Source organism: Triplophysa dalaica, chromosome 20, assembly GCF_015846415.1.
Source record: "Triplophysa dalaica isolate WHDGS20190420 chromosome 20, ASM1584641v1, whole genome shotgun sequence".
In the NCBI taxonomy this organism is placed as follows: domain Eukaryota; kingdom Metazoa; phylum Chordata; class Actinopteri; order Cypriniformes; family Nemacheilidae; genus Triplophysa; species Triplophysa dalaica.
Window position 1 is genome coordinate 20558027 of NC_079561.1, and position 10073 is coordinate 20568099.

The window sequence follows — 10073 nt, forward strand, 5'->3', positions numbered from 1 at the left end:
GTCTTTGAAAGCCAGTCCCAAGGCATCTGTATCATTGTCTACATGGATATTAAAGTCACCGACGACAAGGACTCTATCTGCGGCCAGTACTAGTTCTGATAAGAACCCACCAAAATCTTTAATAAAATCTGTGTGGTGCCCTGGAGGCCTATATACAATAGCTAGAATAAATTTTAAAAATGTCTTGTCCTTAGTATTAGGTGTCGATACGTGAAGTACCATGACTTCAAAAAGAATTGTATTTAAAATTAGACTTCTGAGAGGTAATAAAAGAATTATTGTAAAGTGCAGCGACACCTCCCCCTCTACCTTTTAGACGAGGCTCGTGTTTATAGTAATAATCATGGGGAACGGATTCATTTAGAGTAATAAAATCATCTGGCTTTAGCCATGTTTCTGTCAAACCAAGCATGTCTATTTTATGATCGGTTATCAAATCGTTAACAAAAAGTGCTTTATTTGAGAGAGATCTAATATTAAGCAATCCGAGTCGTAACAGCTGATTATCTGTATTTTGTTCATGTTTGATTTGTTTAACGTTTATTAAATTACTTTCAAGAGGTTTACGCAATATCTTATGTTTGCTAATCCGGGGGACAGACACAATCTCTATTTTATGTTGTTTGTAAGAAGGGATTATTACATGTTGTATATTTTGTGTATTCTGTAACGCGAGACGGCAAGCAGACAGTTGGTTAAGCCATTCTGTCTCCTTCCTGACCTGGGCCCTAGGTAGTCAGCCTTTAGCATTATTAAGACTGTGTGCCAAATTTCTAGAGAGGAGGGAAACCCCATCCCAGGAGGGATGGAGACCATCTCGTTTCAACAGGTCAGGTCTGCCCTCAAAACTCTTCCAGTTATTTATAAAATCTATGTTATTCTGCAGGCACCACTCAGACAGCCAGCCATTTAATGATGATAATCTGCTATAAATCTCATCACCACGGTAAGCAGTAAGGGGGCCAGAGAATATTACAGTGTCTGACATCGTTTTTGCGAGCTCACACACCTCTTTAATATTATCTTTAGTGATCTCCGATTGACGGAGTCTAACGTCATTTGTGCCGACATGAATAACAATCTTACTGTATTTACGATTAGCCTTAGCCAGCACATTTAAATTTGACTTGATGTCAGGCGCTCTGGCTCCCGGTAAACATTTGACTATGGTGGCTGGTGCCTCTATGTTAACGTTCCGGACAATAGAATCACCGATCACTAGGGCACTTTCAGCAGGTTTCTCAGTCGGTGCGTCACTGAGCGGGGCAAACCTGTTAGAGACTTTAATCGGAACGGTTGAGTGATGTTTTGTCCTGCGACTATGCCGTCTCACCGTCACAAAGTTTCCCAGCTGCAGGGGATTTTCAACCGGAACCGAGCTGTGTGCGCTAACATTGCTCGCATCCGAAGTGTTTTCTACGGTCCTAACACTCTTACTATCCTCAAATAAAGATTGGATGCGAGACTCTAATTCTAAAATCTTCTCCGTCAGCCTAACTACTTCCCTGCATTTATCACATGTAAAACCCTCGCCGCTGACAGAGAAGGCTAAACTATTTATCGAAAGCGACTTACAGTGCACTTACTACAGGGACAATCCCCCTGGAGCAACATGGAGTAAAGTGTCTTGCTCAAGGACACACTGGTGGTGGCTGCTGGGATCGAACCAGCAACCTTTGATTTACCAGTTCAGTGGTTTAACCCACTAGACCACCATCTTCATAAGCATACAAAAGAGTTTATTGAAGACTGGAGCAGTGAAACTGAGCCATTTACTAAATGAGGACGGCTGGAAACCAGTGGATCAAGTGACTGGCTTGAGATCTTTTCGTCTTGTCTTAAAACTAAAAGAGGAAATTCAAGAAGCGGTACCAAGTGTTTATCGTACATACATTGCACAGAGACATGATAATATTCAGGATAGAAGGAGTATGGACTTTCCCGATCTAAAAATTTCTCCAGCTATAAAGAAAGAGGAAATTGAAGTGGTAGATACAGTTTTATCTTTTAAGACTCCCCAATTGAACTCAAAGCAATATATCAAATTATTGTAAAAGTCATGAATCAAGACTCATTAAAAGGACAAAAAACTTCGAAGTGGCCAGATTTGCAGAGCCCAGACTTCCTAACAAGAGACAGGTGGAGAGCCCTATATAAACCTCCCATAAAGAAGCGTACTGCTGATCGCAGTGGAGGATTATTCATGGGCGATAGCAACAGACGGATATATGTCACATCTGAGTACAGCAGTGAACAGGGATTGTCGTTTTTGTGGGGCAAAGGCAGATTCAGAACATTTGTTTTTGAAATGTAATAGACTTCAAAATTTGTTTGAGATGCTGTGAGAATCTGGATTTGTATTAATTTGTATTCATTCCTATTAGTATTAGCTTCTATTCATATTAGATGTGCCTTGTTTTCTTGTTGTTTAACCTTGTATCGTATCTTATGCTGTCTTATGTTGATATAAGTATCTGTTGTTCTCCATCTCAAGGTTCCTATTGATGCCTAGGGACAATTGTTTTGATATTGTAATATTAAATATGTGATAATATCTGATTGTTCAGAAGGAATAAGACTAAACAGAAAATCTGGTGATTTTCCACTCTGGTAGTTTTATATGACACCTCCTGTTTCAAGCATTCAACCCCGGGTGCCATGTTTTTCCGGGAGGTGCATGAGGAGCTGTGTTAAACTTGGAGCACTACACTCACGTCCCGCTCCAGTCAAACCAGCTCCGGCTCCCTTACTTCCCTCGATGGTGGGGCAGCCAAAGGCTACGTCGAGATACCCCTGGTGGAATGTGCGCCTGCGGTGCACCAGCCCAGGACCCCTTCGACATCGGCTCCTGTGCCCCCACAGGCGGTACCCCGGAAGCAACCTTCTCGCGAGAAGGGTTACTGACGGGAAGACCCCAGGGAGAACAATATCGGGCCGGACCTTCACAGCCAAGACTCTGATCGGTTGGTACGGGACGGCTCCTGCCTCGTCAACAAAGCTGGACCCTTTACAGCACTTACTCACAGAGTTTTTCTGTTCTCTCTGGGTGTACTTGTAGCCGATCGCACACTCCACTGGACTGTGCCCAGCAACCCGACCTCACGCCCTGGAGTAGAGTCGTACACACACGACAGCTGCCACCACTCTCATACCGACAGTGCGTGCAGCTGTCCCGCCAAGCAGGCAAATAGGCGGAGCCAACCTTCCCTCCGGGGACCCCACGCGACATATAGTTAGCCCCGCCAGCCGACGAACCACCCCCCGTGTGAATGATGAAGCAGACCGTCCCCTTGGTCCCCCTGTCAGAGTCCCTGGGAGCTCGAGAGTTGCCCACACTGTCTCGGTGGCTAATGATGATATTCCATCAGGGTTACTTGATCCAGTTCGCCAGAGAATCTCCCAAGTTTCGGGGCATCATCTCTCCCTCTGTCAGAGGCAGGGACGCCTCCGTACTTCGTGTAGAGTTCACCACCCTTCTGGCGAAAAAAAAAGGTATCGAGTTCGTCCCTCAAAAGCAAGATGTTCAGTCGGTTACAGCCTGCACTTCATCGACCTGTTCTCCCTTTCGGTCTGTCCATATCCCCAAGGTCTTCACGAAGATCGTGGAAGCCGCCCTATCTCCCTGAGGGGAGGAAGGTGTGCGGGTACTGGCTTATCTGGCACACTCATGAGATCTGTTGTGTACACAAAGGGACCTGGTGCTCCGGCACCTAGATCGGTTGGGCTTACAGGTCAACCAAGAGAAGAATAAGCTCTCCCCAGTGCAGAGCATCCTCTTTCTCGGTATGGAACTTAACTCTGTCAATGACGGTGTCCGCAGCATGCACGCAGTCGGTGTTGAACTGCCTGGAACACTTCAGGTAGCCAACGGTCCCCTTGAAACAATTCAGAGGCTCCTGGGACACATGGCGTCCTCGACGGGGGTAATAGCCCTCGGGTTGATGCACATGAGACCGCTTCAACACTGGCTACAAGAAGAGTTCCGAGGACAGCGCAGCACACTAGCAGCAGGTGCATGGTGATGACGCCCTTCTGCCGGCACTCTAACTCCTTCATCTTCCATGGCCTTTCTCCGAGCGGGGGTTCCCCTTGGGCAGGTTACGAGGCACGTCGTGGTGACGACGGACGTCTCACTGTAGCGGTGGGGTGCAGTGTGCAACGGGCACGCAGTAGCGGGGCACTGGACGGCCCCCGTCTGCTGGCATATCTATTGCCTAGAGTTGTGGGCTGTGCTGCTTGCGCAGAGAAGGCTACGGCCTCTAGTGCAGGGCCAGCACATGCCAGTCCGCCTGGACAGCACAACACCTGTAGCGTACATCAAACGCCAGGGTGGCGTACGCTCATGGCTACTAACACGACTTGCCCGACGCCTCCTCCTATGGAGTCAGCAGGTGATCCGCTCCCTGCGGGCCACACACATCCCCAGCGAACTGAACCAGACAACCGACGTGCTCTCTCGTCAGTATACGCCTTGCGGAGAGTGGCTACTCCACCCCAGTGCAGTCCAGCTCATTTGGGTGCTGTTCGGACAGGCACAGGTAGACCTGTTTGCCTCTCATGACACCACCCATTGCCCGCTTTGGTACTCCCTGTCTGAGGCCCCCCTCGGCAAGGATGCCCTTGCGCACAGCTGACCGCGGGACGGGCGGAAACACACCTTCCCCCCCAGGAGCCTCCTTGCACAGACACTGTGCAAGGTCAGGGAAGAAGAGCACCAAGTGTTATGGGTTACACAGCACTGGTCTAACCGCACTTGCCCTGAGAGTTGAAGCTCTGGATAGTGACTCCCCCTGACAGAGGACCTGCTCTCTCAGAGGGAGGACAAGTTCTGCCATCCCAGATCAGACCTCTGGAACCTCCATGTCTGGTCTCTAGACGGGACAAGAAGATCCTGAGATGGCCACTCCCCCTCTATGGCGGAGACCATCACCAAGGCTAGGGCCCCATCTACTTGGTGGTTATACGCCTCTAGATGGGGCCTCTTCTCTACCTGGTGTCTCTCTCAACGAGAAGACCCACTGAGGTGTTCGATCAGGATCGGGTTGTCCTTCCTAAGAGACTGGAGACTAACATCTCCCCTCCACACTGGATGTGTATGTAGCCACTATATGTGTATATCGCCACTCATTACGGCTCAGTTGATGGAAAGTTTCTAGGGCAGCACGACCTGGTCACCAGGTTCCTAAGGAGCGCGAGAGGGCGGAATCCATCTCATCTCCGCTCCATAACCTCTTGGGACCTTAACGTGGGTCCAAGAGCCCCTCGGAGATTCCGACCTTCCTCGCCTGACGAGTAAGACGGCCCTCCTGTTGGCGCTCGCTTCCTTCAAGAGGGTAGGGCACCTCCAAGCATTTTCTGTGTCCCCGGATTGCCTTAAATTTGGCCCTGGAAACTCGTTATCTTGAGACCCAGGCCCGGATACGTGCCCAAAGTTCCCACTTCTCCCGTCCGGGACCAAGTGCTGGACTTGCAGGTGCTCCCCATCGGGGAGGAAGGCCCAACCCCATCCGTGTTGTGTCCTGGACTGCACGCAGAGCTTCAGTAGCTCTGACCAGCTCCTTGTCTGTGTTGGAGAAGGAAGCAGGAGGGGAAGGCTGCATCCAAGCAGAGGCTGACGCACTGGGTCGTGGATGCCGTTACGACGGCATACAGATCTCAGAATCTCCCATGCCAACTGAGGGCTTACTCCACACGGGGCATAGCCACCTCCTGGGCACTGGCCAAAAGCGCATCTCTAGCAGACATCTGTAGAGCTACGGGTTGGGCTACGCCCAAACACCTTCGCAAGGGTTAACAACCTTTGCGTAAACCCGGTGTCAGCCCACGTCCTGCGTGGCGACATGTAGGACTGGCATCCGGGGGGGGCGTATGCCTGCGAAAGTACCTTCCCACCCTCCAAGAGGTTGGGTCAGTGTGCTATCTACCTTTTTTCTTACCAAAACACATGGTTAAGAAACTGGTACCTCACCAACATTCCTTCTTACCCAAACACTGGTTAAGAACAGGCATTCCATCCATCACTAAGAAAGCACCCCCTGGGGGTTGGCTGGGCAGAGCAGCCTTCCCCCTTAGGCCGGGACACAATATGAACTATCACAGATAGCTCTATCCGGACCTACTGCTACCGGACGCTGTAACACCCCCCCGTGGGCTGTTCCGTCTGATATATCCTCATGAGAATGGTTCCCACTCTTGGTAACCCATGAGCTTCCCCAGGTGGACCTCCACCACTCAGTCCGCACGTTCCATACGTTCTCCTCCAAGGGCGAGACCATACTTATATCCACCATATTCCTCCCCACAGATAGGAGGTGGCCTCTACAGCGCATCCCTGATTAAGACTCCGGTCAGGGCTTTACCCATCTTTCTCCAAGAAAGCTCTGGGACCCCCCGACCACCACACTGGAACGTTACAGTTTCGCGAAAGCTTTGAGCTGACACGCCCAGGCCTGTTACCGTCGCTTCGCTAGAGATTGTGACGCGATACAGCGTTGTGCCGTTTTCCATAGGTAACCCCATCTGTCTTTCTCAAAACAACGTCGAGCAGAGGGCGGAGACCGGCTTGCAAATTTCATTTGCCAAATTTTATTGGCCTTTTCTATAGTAGTGTTACATGTGTTACATTTAATGTTTCTTTTGTTGTAACGCTCTGTCTGCCCTTAGGGGCCGGCATGGCGTTTACCAGTCTGTGTGATTTATCTAATTCCTTACAGCTGTGGACCCTTTACGGTGTGCTTAAAGGAAGCCGCTTCGTTACACTCAGGGGCGAGACTGGAGCGATCGTCCGGGCAGAGCTGTGCTTTTTTGTTACCTGATTAATTTCTTCCCATTCAATGTTTGATCCTACCTTATGTTATTTAAATAAAACCCTAGACCGAGCTTTGTGTTGTCTCCCTCTTAATGTTATGGCAGTGGCCGTAACAAGTAGTCAGAGTTGATTGGTTCTCAAGGGCGAACCACATCTGTAGTTCTCGACACAACGTCTCGTTTCCTCCATCAGGGAACTGAGTCTACATACGTAACAAAGACGTTTTCTTTATGTGCAGATCGACAGAATGCAGATGTAATAGCAGATAGACTCGCACACTGCGCATAATTGCATGTATTCACATCAGTTCAATAGATTGTACTATTTCTGTATAAACACCAGCAGAGGTTACACGTATATACATGTAGCACCCTGTTAAATTTATATGTTATTTGTGTTCTGTTATCAGAAATACAATATATCCTGAAATATGGACCAGTTTAATTGTCCCTGGTGTGAAATAGATTTTTGTATTAATATGTGTTAATGCGGTTATAATGTGGAGGTGTTGAAATATCCTCGGTTGTGAGTAACCTTTGAACCCTTTGTCATTTTATTTTGTATTGGGTGGCTGGGTGATAGTTCTCGTTGTTATCCAATCAGTGCCATCTAGAGAGCAGTTAAGGAAATCAATTGGGTTGTTTAGGGGGCGGGACAAAAAAAAAATAGAGCGAGACTAAAAACGAGAGTGACAACGAAAAAGAACCGGAGAGACAGTTACGAGCAAAAGTTAGTTCTAAGTTCTCTATGATTTATATATTACTGGTAGTCAAAGTTAAGAGCCTGGGGGGATTTTTCTTGGTTTTTTGTTTTTTTGTAACCCTACTAAAACGGGAGATTGAGCTTTGTGTTGGAGCTGGTTAAGTGTGTCATACATAGCCATGTGCGAACTGCTACTATATAGCCAGAAACCCACTTCGCCGCCGAGTTTCTGAGTGAGTATGGACATTGTGAACTAAAATGAAATTGACATTTTTGAACAAGCTATAGTTAAGCTCATTCAATTTTGTGAACTTTTGGATAGTGTGCGTCAGACGCTGCCACCCATGTTGCTGCAATAGATGTGCTCAGGATTCGTGCTGCAGGCCGGAGGTGTCGCGTTTGCATATAGACAGACGGAGCTTCAGGACAGGTATCCACATTGATTATCTCACCATTGGACGGAACGGGTTGAATAGACGGTCACTATAATCTTTCTGTTACCGAGGAATCGTGAGTACAGACAATATTATTTGGAAAGTTTTCAACTGAGCTCCAACAAGCGCGCCAACGTTGTGGTACCACAAAAAAACTGAGACATAAAAGTAGAGGAAAAAAACCCCGGGGTATGGTTCATTGTTATTTACTTTGAAACATGAGGACATTTTAAAAGGTTAACTCACCTGGTTCTGGAAATAAATATAAAAATATTTTTCTGTTCATATTCAACCTTTGTGGTCTGATATTTAAGTGTGTGCGTTTGAAAGGTGATTGTTGTGATTTTTATTTCATGTTTGTGAATAAGGGTTATAGTGGTTAAGTATATGTGCATGGGAGTTTTATGCTCACAGTGGAAAAAAACAAACGAACACAGTATAGCTATATTTAAGGTAACCAGGCCTCTCTACACTCTAGCCAGAGTCGCATGCTCGAAGTTTAGTTGTTGTGAATACATCCTGATTTTAAATTCTAGTAACCTCTCTCCAATTCATTTCCCATGCACATTTTAACTCCTTAAAGTAAAAGACGAATTGTGTAGGGGGGTTACATACATATTTATTACAACATGAAACCTTAAACATTTATCTAATTAAAGAATTCACAAATATGGAGATTTGTGGAGATGGTGGTCTAGTGGGTTAAACCACTGAACTGGTAAATCAAAGGTTGCTGGTTTGATCCCAGCACCCACCACCAGGGTGTCCTTGAGCAAGACACTTTACTCCATGTTGCTCCAGGGGGATTGTCCCTGTAATAAGTGCACTGTAAGTCGCTGCGTCTGCCAAATTACTAAATGTAAATGTAAATATAAATACTGTCAGAATGCTCTTAAATATGCATCTATATTCTCTAGATAACATAAACAACTGACATGAAAATTCCAGTAATATGAATCAGAAGTAGGTTTTGGCCAGAGAGAATTGTGGGTAGGTGCCTGTCTGGTTTCTATCAGAGGTCTAATTTTCACTGTCTCTCTCTCTACATTCCAGCACAAATTCCTGCCAGATGTGTGCAGTGACAGATCACATGAGTAACCGCACACACACACACGCACGCATACACACACACTCACTCACTCACTCACTCATGATCTCAAGTGATCGCTGGTTTGACTCCTCATGACTATGAGAGACACAATCAGAGATCTTCAACATTCTGAACACACGTCCATTTCAACACAAATCACAACTAAAGCTCAAGAGTGATAACATTCTGTGTGTTTGTGTGTCTGCGTGTTTCTGAAAATGTTGGACTGCTCATATGATGTTGAACAATTATTCTGAATGTAGTGTTGTTGATTGTGTGTGTGTTATAATGACAGATATGTGACACTCTGATTGGATGATGGGGATATGAATGCTGATTGTTGTTCTGCGTGAAAAGGTTATCTTGTGTTCTTTCAGTGACCTGTGACCTCAGCAGGGAGAGACTAAAGCTCTCACATCCTGTTGGGCGTCATGGCAGCATGGCTCTCACTTCCTGTCTGCACAGAGACATACACACACACACACTGGACATCTCGTAGCTGCAGTAGCTTTTATCTCAATTTAATCCTTCTTGACATATTTAAACTTGAAAACACAGATGGCTGATTTTTTGGACACTTTTCATTATTATTATTAACACTTCACATCTGCTCTGATGTCGAGGAAAAACCTGTACACACACACACACACACACACAGAGCACTGATAGAGAAACAGCCGTTCATCTTTTCTGCACATTTTTATTCACTCTTGGACCGTGATCGGACAAGTTCTTGCTTTGGGACTTTTGACCGTAATACATTCTCATGGAAAGTGTGTGTGTGTGTGTAGGTAGGTCAGAATCATCTCCATCATCATTTGTTTCTAATCAGAACTTCAGATTTAAGGGTGACACACACACACACACATGTTTAGAGTGAATATATAAATATATGATGTTCTGTTTCTCAAAATCCATGTGTTTAAAGTTCTGCCAACACTGCTTAACTGTATGGGTTTGTGTGTTGATGTCATTCCAGTTTTTACAGCTTTACAGTATTTACACACAAACGCACGCACGCTCGCACTCACACACACAC